This window comes from Chiloscyllium plagiosum, chromosome 29 (genome assembly GCF_004010195.1).
Source record: "Chiloscyllium plagiosum isolate BGI_BamShark_2017 chromosome 29, ASM401019v2, whole genome shotgun sequence".
NCBI classification, from domain to species: domain Eukaryota; kingdom Metazoa; phylum Chordata; class Chondrichthyes; order Orectolobiformes; family Hemiscylliidae; genus Chiloscyllium; species Chiloscyllium plagiosum.
In genome coordinates, this window is record NC_057738.1 from 36,133,605 (window position 1) to 36,146,006 (window position 12,402).

General features: G+C 41.9%; 1 protein-coding gene across 4 annotated transcripts in view; it reads left to right on the forward strand.

The window, feature by feature from the left end:
- LOC122564519 (rab effector MyRIP-like) overlaps nucleotides 1-1,222 on the forward strand; it is a 380,608-nt gene extending 379,386 nt beyond the window's left edge. For all 4 annotated transcript variants that reach the window (XM_043719525.1, XM_043719523.1, XM_043719524.1 and 1 more), the window contains one exon: nucleotides 341-1,222. The gene's annotated coding sequence lies outside the window, so the exon portion shown is untranslated. The remainder of the gene's footprint in view (nucleotides 1-340) is intronic.
- The last annotated feature ends 11,180 nt before the right edge of the window (nucleotides 1,223-12,402 follow it).

Here is a 12,402-nt window from a genome sequence, read left to right on the forward strand (position 1 = left end):
CCTCCCTTTCCCTCCCTCCCTCTCTCTTTCTCTCTCACTCTCTCTCTCTATGTGTATCTCTCACTCTATCTCTCTCCCACCTCACCCTCACTCTCCTTCTCTCCCTCTGTCACAATCTATATCTCTCTCAGTCTCCTTCCCCCTCTCTCTCTGCTCTCTCTCTCTTTCTCCTCCTGCTCCGTCCCTCCCTCTCTCTCTCTCTCTCTCTTTCTCTCCACCAAACCTATTCAGCATATCCAGCATTTTCAGCTTTTATTTCAAATTTCCAGCATTTTTGTTTTCACGTTCTACACTTTGACTGGCCAATGAGTTTTTTTTCCTGTTCTCTCCTCTGCTGCAGAAGTCTTAACCGTACTGAGAACTGGACACCCACTCTGAAGTCAACTCACTGCCTATGGCTGTCCACTAGAGTGCCTTGATACAACAGCCATGGAAACTCTAATCCTGCCACCACTCTCAATCCCATATGGAGCGGACTCTCACCGGATACCTCCCTGAGTTCACCCTGTGACACTTCAGGATTGTACCTTTACTGTGGTAAAAAGAATTCGTTTTGCCTTAATTTCAGAGACATTTTGGAAATGGTGACTGATCTCTCTGTACCATTGGCCCACGCCATTTGAAAAGCACTTTGATGTGTTTGCTGTACAAAACTCGTGATTGTCATGTCCGTGATTGTCTTTAACTGGTAGCACACAATTGATGTAATTGGAAGCAAGGTTATTCGTAAGTGATTTGCCAAGTGTATTATCTTAATCAACTGAAAAAGTTGTTGCCAAAAACAACGTGGAGGTGTACAGTACCTCTGACATGTTGGTGGTTACTGTCACTTCATTAGGGATTAATCCCTAGAGCAATGACATTATTGAATCTTTTTTAAATGTTATTTTAATGTGCACATTTATTTTCATACAATTTTGATCTCATATTGTAAACTGAATTTACTTTTACATTGAGTTCAAAGAACTTTCAACTGGATTTTGTGGAACGAATATTGCCAATGGATGTATTTTTGTTGCTTTTTAAAAGCAAGTACTTTGTGAAAAGTTATCGGAGAATCGAGCACTTCTCTCAGCTCTCAGAGCAAAGACACTAAAGTGTGAAAATGAAAAACAAAATCACAATGTCAGAACTTTATCCAAAAAGAATGATTGGCTTGAGAGGACAGGCACTGAGCGGCAATGGTTCAAATCCCAAATAAAACACAGGCATTACAACTCAACAGTCTTCATTCAATAGCATTTATTTATGAATGGACAAACATTGGGTGTTCTATGTTGAAGGAGGATATCTCCTGTACAATACAGATAGTGAACCAGGAGAATGCTTTGGTGAACTTACAATTTGAGTAAATCCTTCAAATCATGATATCTTCCCAGAAAACACCTCCATTTACAACAAGAACAATTCACATTTATATATCACCCTTAATGTAGAAGAGATTGTTTTAAAGGTGCTTCAGCAGTTAACGGGTGACCAATTTTGAAATCTGCACAAATCTGAATAAACAGGTAGATAGCTAGATCGGGGACACACTAACAGGACGTGAGGCATGCAATTTAAAACTGAGGTGAGGAACTTGACACTCAGAAGTTGTTCAGACTTTAAAATTCACAATTCCATAGGGCTGTGGAGGCTCAGTCGTTGATTAGATTCAGAACAAAGATAGATAGATTTCTAGATATTAAAGGTAATCAAGAGATATAGGGATCATGCAGGTGTTGAGGGAGAAAATCAACCATGATCAAGTTGAATTACTACAACATTGGTATCTACCCGACAATGTGGAAAATCCAACCCAGCCAATTACCGCCCCATCAGTCTAATTTTGATCATTAGTAAAGTGATGGAAGGTGTCCTCAACAGGGCTATCAAGCAGCACCTGCTCAGCAATAACCTGCTCAGTGACACCCAGTTTGGGTTCTGCCAGGACCACTCAGCTCCTGACCTCATTACAGCCTTGGTTCAAACATGGATAGAAGAGCTGAATTCCAGATTAAACAGCCCTTGACATCAAGGCTGCATTGGACTGAGTGTGGCATCAGGGAGCCCTGGCATAACTGGAATCAGTGGGTATCGGGGCAAACTCTCTGCTGGTCAGAATCATACTTGGCACATAGGAAGATGGTCCTGTTTGTTGGAAGTCAGTCATCGCAACTTGAGAATATCTCTGCAGGGTAGTGTCCTAGGCCCGACCATCTTCAGCTGCATCATCAATGACCTTCTATCATAAGATCAGAATTGGGATATTTGCTGATAATTACACAATGCTCAGCACCATTTGTGATTCCTCAGATTCCTCAGAAACAGTCCATGTTCAAACTTAGCAGGATCTGGGCAATTCCAGGCTTGGGCTGACAAAAGGCTGTTAACATTTGTGCCACACAAATGCCAGGCAATGACCATCTCCAATAAGAGAATCTAATCACTTATGTCAATCAATGGTGTTATCATCCCCCCCATTGTCAACATCTTGAGGGTTACCATTGACCAGAATCTCAATTGGATTCATCATATCCATAACACAAATAATATGATAGCTACAACAGCAGGTCAGAGGCTAGGGTTACTGCAGTGTGTAACTCAATTCCTGATTCACCAAAGCCTGTCCACCATTTATAAGGCACAAGTCAGGAGTGTGATGGAATACTCCCTACTTGCCTGGATGTGTAAGGCTTCAATGAGACTCAAGAAGTTTGATACCGTCCAGGACAAAGTGGCCCATTTAATTGGCACCAGATCCATAAGCATCCCAGTCCCTCCATCATCAATGATCAGTAGCAGCAGTGTGTACTGTCTAAAGACGCATTACAAAAATATACCCAAGACCCTTAGCAACTTCCAAACACATGACCATTTCCATCTAAATGTTCAAGGGCAGCAGATACATGGGAACACCACCACCTGCAAGTTCACCTCCAAGCCATTTACCATCCTGACTTGGAAACATATCGCAGTTCCTTCACTGTCGCTGAGTCAAAATCCTGGGATTGCCTCCTTAATGGCAATGTGGGTCAACCCACAGCCGCGGTTCAAGAAGGCAGCTCACCACCACCTCTCAAGGGCAACTAGGGACAGGCAATAAATGCTGGGCCCAGCCAGTGACGCCCACGTCCCACAAATGAATAAAAAAAAAGAATGATGGAGCAGATTCAAGGGCCATTACTCAAGAATCCCCAGAAAACCAATTATTAAATCATATCTTCCTGTAGCCACCTAAACAGTCACATATTGTGCAGTTTGGGCTATTTCAAGACCATTCTGACTTTATAGCCATCCAAAAAAAGACAAACAAAGCATAAACTAATATGGAACCTTAACTACATTAAAATAACAGCAGCCATTATATTCATCGTTCAAGTCCATTGCTATGGCAGCAACGAGCTGATTTCCAGGGCCCAAGTCTGACCTCAATTATTTCGCTTTTATGCCAATTTTCAGGCTGATCAGTAATGCAGAGGCCAGGTCCGACAAAGTTCAGACCTCTCCGAATGCTGATATTGATCACTGTGAGGAAAGTAGTGGCCACCCACACCACACCACAGGGTGAGATTTTCTCTGTATTCAACTCCTCAGCTACATCCTCCCACTGTTCATCCTCTGCTATCTCCCATGCGTAGTTGGGTTGATACTGAGACCATTGTGTGGACTGTCACAACTTGCATTAGTCAATGGAAAGTCCGTGTGTTCCCCAGTGGTGTCCAAAGCAATCCCTGTTCTGCCTCCAGGCGGCTTATACCCGAAACACTGATTCTCCTGCTCCTCGGATGCTGCCTGACCTGCTGTGCTTTTCCAGCACCACACTCTCGACTCTGATCTCCATCATCTGCAGTCCTCACGTTCCCCAGGCCACAAAATCTTACAGTATCTGTTATGCACCAGAATTAGTTCAGTGATACAGAAAACAGAAATTACTGGAGAAACTCAGCAGGTCTGGCAACATCTGTGGAGAGACAAATAGGGTTAACCTTTCAAGTCTGGTATGATCCTTCAGAAGTTTAAACTACTACTACGGTTCTGAAGCACAGTCATAGGGTACTTGAAATATTAACTCTGTTTCTCTCTCCACTGTTGCTGCCAGACCTGCTGAGTTTCTCTTGCATTCTCTGTGTTTGTTTCAGATTTCCAGCATTGTAATTTCAGCTCTGGTAAAGAGTTATCCAGACTTGAAATGTTAGCTTGCTCTCTCTCCATGGATGCTGTCTGATCCGCTGGGATCGCCAGCATTTGTTGTTTTCAGTGTAATTTTAGAAATCTGACATAGGAACGTTTCCTGTACTTATGAATGATTGCTTTATATCGTCCTGCATTGTGTTCCGACTTGCATACAAACCAACTTTTTATGTACTCAGGAATGTCTATATCTGTCTAACGGACGTCTGGCTGCTGTCTATTGTTGTGGAGCTTCGTGAATATGAATAAAGAAATTGAAATATAGGAAAGTAAATTTTACAAACTAGACAGGCTTTTTTGCTAAATCCATGATGGATAAGGGGAAACATTAAGTATTAGCAGAAATAGTTTATTTGTTGCAGCATTCGGGTTCCTCTGAAATAATTCCATTGATTTTACTTCCAGTTCTCTATCTGAGAGTGCATTTATTGATCATACTGTGTGCTTTCTGCCTTCAGTTGTAAACTTGCCTTGTGCTAGTCTAGGGTTGTGCTGCCTTCTTTTATTCTCAATAGTTTAAAATCATTTTCCACACGCACCAACTCGCAAATATTCCACCTTACCTCGGTTCCCCCAACAGTACCCCCTAAAATGAATACCAAATTTTTTGTTCCTCTTTATCTGTTAGAAGATTGGGAGTCCAGTCTAATGAATCTGGACTGAGATACAATCTGCAATATTTTGATTGTATCTCAGCAACCAGAGCATGGACCTGAACATTGTACAGTGTATTCAAGGTTTGCTGTGGCTGCTATTCTGCTGCTATGTGTAGAATATTAGGTTGTTTGCAGCACAGATGGAGGCCATTTGGCCTATCATATCCATGTTTTTTTTAAGAGGTACTCGGCTAGGTTACACCAGTCCCCTGTCTTTTCTCCCTCTCTCACGCTCATAACTCTTTTTAAAAAAAAGTCCAACCTGAACCCATTCAAGTAAAGGAAATGATCAAGCTTCATAACATGGTGCACCTTAACTTGCTTTTAATGGTAATGACTGCCCTCTTCTTCAACAAGAACATTAACTATGGGGAACAGGCAAGGAAGTGGGAAACGTTGAATTAGCCCTGATCGTATTGCATAGTGGAGTAGGCTCAAGTGGCCAAATGGCGTACTGTTTTCTATTTCTAATGGTTAACATGTGGGATGAAGAGGAACAGAAGTGTTCCTTGAGTGCCACATTAAGTCAGGCAGGCAATGTTTGTCCTGATTTGGAGATGCCGGTGTTGGACTGGGGTGTACAAAGTTAAAAATCACACAACACCAGGTTATAGTGTGCTTCTAATTAAATCTGTTGGACTATAACCTGGTGTTGTGTGATTTTTAACTAATGTTTTTTCTGTTCCTGATCTACTATCCCATCTTTTGGCTTGGGACTCACAGGGGCATCAAGCCATCACCCGGCCACCAACTACCCATGATTGGTGCACTTCCCGTTGAGGTATAATTAGCAGCTCCAGAATGTCAGCCACATCCTGGCAATGTAAGTGAACCAACTTTGTGTGACTTCTTGCAGCATTTGTTGTCACCGGTGGGTGTAATCAGACCAAGCCAATTACTCGGGCTTGATTTCAGTCTATTCTCTTCCATCCTTTCACAAGTTTGAAAACAATAATTCTCCTAATCTCCTTTGTTCAGATGAAAATGCCCACATTTTTCCAAACCTCCACATTTGTGCTTCTAGACTGTGACCAAATAAAAACTGCAGATGCTGGAATCCAAAGTAGACAGGCAGGAAGCTGGAAGATCACAGCAAGCCAGGCAGCATCAGGAGGCGGAGAAGTCGACATCTCAGTCCTGAAGAAGGGTTAATATACCCAAAACATTGACTTCTCTACCTCCAGATGCTGCCTGGCTTGCTGTGTTCTTCCAGCCTTCTGCCTGGGTATTCCAGATTGTGACCAGCATCTTAGTGAATCTGAATTATGAAGACAGTGCTGAAGAAACTCAGTGTATCCAGCAGCATCTGTGGAGACAGAAACAAAGTTGCCTTTCTGGAATTTAAAGAAGTGTCAGTTGGACTCAGAACTCTGTCTCTCGCTCTGTATCAGAAGCAGCCAAACCTCCTGAGTTTCCATGGCATTTTTTGTTTTTGTTTAGATTTCCAGCATCTACAGTGTCTTGCTTTTATCTTAACAGACCTGTTTTGTGTCCTTTCTAAGACCTCAATAACCTTCCTAAAACTTCACATAGTACTCCAGCTATGGTGTTACTGTGGTTTGTACGGATTCCCCATCACATCTTGACTGAAATATAACTCTGTTTTTGTGTGAAACTAATCTTCCATTATAAGACATTACAATCAACGACTCAAATGAATGATGTTTTGTGAACCAAAATCCTCAATCCCTCTACATTTCTATCTCGCCCTCCACCCACAGTGTACCACTTCTCATTTACAGACAGACTTACATCTCTACTTGTTGTCTATTCTGCCACATCATATTCACCTTTCTTTGATCCTCAGAAACACTGTTCCAATATTGCTTTCATATGTCAACACCAGCCCTTCAGTAAACAATGTTTGCATCTTTTCACCCTTCGACATCCTCATTCATAAGCAACCAATTGTAAATCCACCTTAAAGTCACCATCATATTCAGACTGCTCCCTTTTGCATTTATTTCACTTGGGTGACTTTTATTTCAAATTGATCTCATGGAAGTGGCCCCTTAGTGGTATTGAATCTACTTCAACATAACACAACCTCTTCTTTTTTAGGTTTGCGCACACTATATGTGGGTCTTCTTAATTTTACACTGTGCCTCCATGGTACCTGATTGTAATTGATGCTGTACACTTTTCTTGACCTTTCTAAAGTGGAGCATTTCCACTGTCATTATTTACATTCTCAGATGTAAAGTTGCTGCCTGGTCCCAGGTGAAACTTTACACTGTTCGCAGGCTTTGGTGAATAAACTGCCCTTTTATGTGCTCGCTTTATTTTAATCTGGGTTCATTTGACTCTCACGTGTCCTCGAATGAATGGAAGCCATGATTCCCTTGATTGTCATCTGTTGGTAATGTATCTCTTCCAGGCTCTGATGCCTAAACTTTATTTATTTCATCTGTGCTGACATACTCTGAAATGGTTACTCGTGCACCAGGCTAGATATTTTCTATTAGTGCAAAACAGTGTTATGCTGAATGCTGAACTCAGCCAATCTAAATTAGCTCTATTGAGTGGATTTAGCAAGGATTGAATTTTGAGCTAATGTAGATTTCAAATTCCCTCTCCATTGGTCATGAGATAAAAGTGCATCTCTGTGTGTGTGTGTGTGTGTGTGTGTGTGTGGGGTGGGGGGGTGGTTTGTGTGTGTGTGGCTGTCTGTGTGTATGGCTGTCTGTGTTTTTATTTGTGGTCTGTGTTTTTGTGTGGACTGTGTTTGTGTGTGAGATCTATGTGTGTGTCTGTCTGTGTTTGTGCGTGTGGCCCAAATTTGAATGTGTGTGTTTGTGTGACTGTGTTTATGAGTGGTGTGTGTATATGTGTGTGTGTCTGTCTGTCTCTGATTGTCTGTGCCTGTGTTTGTATGTATGGTCTCTGAATTAAAAATCACACAACATCAGGTTATAGTCCAATAGGTTTAATTGGAAGCACTATTTCGGAGTGTCGCTCCTTCATCATGAAGGAGCGTCGCTCCGAAAGCTAGTGTGCTTCCAATTAAACCTGTTGGACTATAACCTGATGTTGTGTGATTTTTAACTTTGTACACCCCAGTCCAACACCGGCATCTCCAAATCATGGTCTCTGAGTGTTTGTATACATGCACCAACTGCGCTGTGTTTTAAAGAATTCCCCCTACGTGTGACTGCTTGTCCTACGTGCCTTAATGGGAAGCTTTAGTCCCACATTTCTAATACAGCCTGTGGAAGACAGCCTTGGTCTGACTTGGTCAGCAGAGAAACACTTCTGTTGTGAATCAACAAGAAAATATGTAAGTTTTAGACAATTTTAAACATCACTCACACTGCAATTATACTTTCAAGATTAACCACCATCCACCCACATGTTAAAAATCCCCACCACCATACCCCCACTGACAGTGATCAGCATGTCCACATCTCCAACCCAATCCAAAGGTCAAATTGTCCCTTATTTCATTGGAGTTGGTTACCCTGGTGAAAGTGTGCATATGTGAGGTATCTTGTGACATCAGTGTGCAGTCAGTATCTGCTTTCATTTGCAATTTTAACAGTTAATTTAAGCAATCATTTTAAGTACAAAAATTCACACAATCCAAACAGAATATTGTTAAGAAAAGTCAGAGTGCCAGAGCTGAGTGATTTATGGAGGATGTCATAAACTCAAATGTTGCTCAATATTCCTTTGTTTCCTGGTCTGTACGGTCCGATGTAGCCCTCAATCTCCACAGTCACACCAACCTCTAGAGACATTGCAGGGTTTGTTGATCACTCCTCCAACTGTTGATCCATGACTTGATCACAGTTGGTCACCAGACACAGGTGCTTGTAATATGTGTCTCACCTACTCCAAAAAATGGTGTTTGAAATATTTTAATTTTGGTGCTTGAGTGGTGCAGATTTGAATGGATGGATTTAGCAGTACTGTACATTCATAGGATTCAATTGCTGCATGGATTCTTCAATTAAAGGAAGTGGAGCAAAAAAAATTACTGAGGAATGATAATATAGCTGTAGAACGATACAGACCTCTATGCACACAGAGAGAACAAAGGATGTGGGGATAAGAAAGGAAAATAGTCTTAAGATAGGCAATCAGCCATTCTTCAATTGAAAGACAAAACAGATTTGAGAAGCCATACAGTTTGCTCCTGCCCCACTTATTTACGTTCAAGGAATGCAAAAAGCATTTCTTCCAAATGTTATTGAATAAAGCTGTTGTAACAGGAAAGGTATAAGTGACACTGTCTGCCAGTTTAATCAGGTAAACTGCCCTATTGGACAGTGTGCAAGGCAAAAACAGCAAAGGCGCTGACAGGTATGAATCAGACCAATATTACACTCAACCCAGTCCAAAAAACTTCCAGCTCCCAATTCCTATTATGCCAAACTCAAAATGTTAACCTTGTTCCTCTCTCCACAGAGTTTCTCTGAGTTTCTTTTAAATAATTGGATTTATTCAGAATCAATGTCTCTTAAAGGTGTACTTCATCCTAGCTATGAGATGTGACACAACAGAATTAATGTATTCAGTGAAACTTTGCTTTCTTAAAATAAATTCTTCTGAAAGATTGAACAGATTTTGAGGTATATCGGTTCATCCATCTACGCATACTAATGTTTCAGAAGCATTTCCCTGAACTAAACACTGCGTTGGCGAGTACGCTATGTCGTGTGTGATGTTTCTTTTGGAGAAATCAAACACAGACAAAAATAATCAAATTCATCCCACATAATCAAGTCCCCACGTGAACATTGAATGATATTCTGTGATAAAAGCTGTTTTAATAATGTGCCATATCTTTCTAATCAAAGTCTGTATTGAGAATCAAGTATTGTAACACGTTTTAAACTATATATGGGTTTGGAAAATAAAGTGGATGTACTTGAAGCTGAATTGAGTTTGCAGTGGTCACATCATTTGAGTGCTTTTCTTTGAGACTGATTGTAAAATGAGTTCTTCTTTAAACAGGCTGGAGATAGTTTGTGCAGGTAGAATACCTTTATTGTCATGTGCAGTCAAATGAGTGCAGTGAAAAGTTTGTAGTGTCGTCTCTCGGTGCCATCTTAGGTACAGGGTACCTCGGTACAGATACTTTAAGTGTTGTTACAGAATTCAAATAGTAAAATAAAATAGATAGCCTGGGAATACAGTTTTAAAAGACTAAAATGAGAATAAAAAGTATCTTTAAAGTATTCAAGTTATAGTCCTTTTTCGCAGATTCCATACCTGCCGGCCTTAGAACACGATACTTTTAAAGCTATCAAGTAGGGCTATTGTGGTGCAATGGGAGGTCCAGTTCAATTCTCACCTGCTCCAGAGGTATGTCACAACATCTCTGAAAAGTTTGATTAGCAACTATCTAGAAGCTATCAAGGCTCAAAGGTGATAAAGGTGGACATTAAGCTGAAATATAGTACAGCTGACATTTTGATAGAGGAGTTGGAATGGTCATCTGGATATTAAATTGCTGAGTGCTCATTAACAAGGCTCCACGGCATGTTGATGGTGGACCCAGTTGCACGAATGCCCTTTCCTGACCAGTTGACTGGCAGCAAGATCAGAAGGAGAAGCCAGTAACATTTGTGATTGACCAATACTGGTCCAACCCATGTTGTACACCTCAAAACGGAGCTCCAGTAGAGGCAAAGGCATGAATCAGACCAATATTACACTCAACCCAGTCCAAAAAACTTCCAGCTCCCAACTCCTATTATGCCAAACTCAAAATGTTAACCTTGTTCCTCTCTCCACATTCATTCCCAGTATTACTGGGAGATTTATTTTGTCTCTTGCGTCTGGGAAGTAGACATTGTGAAGAACTTTGCACCTACTTACTGTAGTTATATCAGTTTTGAAGGCTTACTTGGTGTTGGATGTTTGGAAAGAAATTTTAAAGGCTTTCTGAGGCACACTGGAAAGACTTTGCCGATAATATTTATTCCAGGATATCGCTGAGGACGTTAGGATGTGTGTCGTGCCACTTGGCATGAGAGGAGGCACTGGGAGAAAGGGAATGCTTGATGGAATTTATGAAGAGTTTGCTCTGGTCGGCAGGAGGAATGGGAGGAGGGCCTGAGACCAGACATTGCAGCAGCAGCTGGGTGGAGGGAGCAGGGTGGAGGGAACTCCTCCTCTACCCTCTCCATCAATACCACAAGTGTCGTCTCTCTGAATCAGTGCTGCCTCACCTTCCCTCGCCTCCTGAGCTATCTCAAAACCTGCTGCCCTGTGTGCCAGCCAACCAGCTGCACACCCTCCACAGAAAGGGCCCCAGAGCAGACATTGACTGCTCCACAAAAATTATGTCTGATCGGTTGTTAAGTGGAAAAGCCTGCATTAACACTTTGAGGAGAGTTCAAAATTCTGTAATCAGTGGTAAGGACCAAAATGATGTGTTCAATCCAGGCTTTATTCTCCTGCTCCTCGGATGCTGCCTGACCTGCTGTGCTTTTCCAGCGCCACACTTTTCAACTCTGACTCTCCAGCATCTGCAGTCCTCAATTTCTCCTTTGAAACCAGTCACCCTTACACAGTGCCCACTTCCCACCTGTTCTCAATCTTTCCCCGAAACAGCCTGCACCATCCCATTACTGTGCTGTCGTGTCCATTGCTCCGGATCTGGGTGACTGAGAGTTTTGTGGACGGCTAGCTTTTGGAAGTGGTCATCCCACAACTGAAGAGTGTGTAGAGAGGGGATGAGTGACCACTGGACAGTGAAGCCGGAACAGGCAGTCAGTGCACGTATCCCCCGAGTGCTTCCACCACAAGGTCTGTCATGTTTGAAACAATCAAACAACAGAAATTGGTTCAAAAATATCAGGAGATCTGGCATCACCTGTGCACAGAGAAAACAGAGTTAATGTTTTGAATCCTGTGACCCTGTGTTAATTCTGAAGAAGTTGTATCAGACTCGAAACGTTAATTCTGTTTGCCCCACCACAGCCTCTGCCAAACCTGCTGAGTTGCTGAAACCATTTCTGTTGTTTGTTTCAGATCTCCAGCAGCTGTTTTATGATATTTCTGCCTGTAATGTCACTGGTCAACAATCCAGTGCCCCAGGTTATTGTTCTGAGGATATGGATTCCAATCCCACCAGGCAGACAGTAACATTTGAATTTTTTTTTAAATCTAAAATTAAAACAGTTGGTTTATTAGTGACTGTTGTTGATTGTTCTAAAAGCCCAGTTGGTTCACTAACGTCCTTTAGGGAAGGAAATCTGCCATACTTACCCGGTAAGGTCTACATGTGACTCCAGACCTCCAACCATGTGGTCGACTATTAACTGCCCTCTCAAGTAATTCAGCAAGAAACTCAGATCAAGGGGTATTTAGGGATGTGCACACCCACACCCCAAGTACAGATTAAACAGCCTGTCTTCAGCTCTTAGCACTGGTTAAAATGGAAATTCCTGCAGGGACTGCTCGGGAACAAGTCATAACAGAGACGTGGGTTTCTCAGGAGCAGGAATGGTTGCTGGATGTTCTAGGGTTTAGAACGTTTAAAAAGAATAGGGAGGGGGGGAAAAAGAGGAGAGGGTGTAGCACTGCTAATCAGAGAGGGTATCACAGCTACAGAAGTTACCAT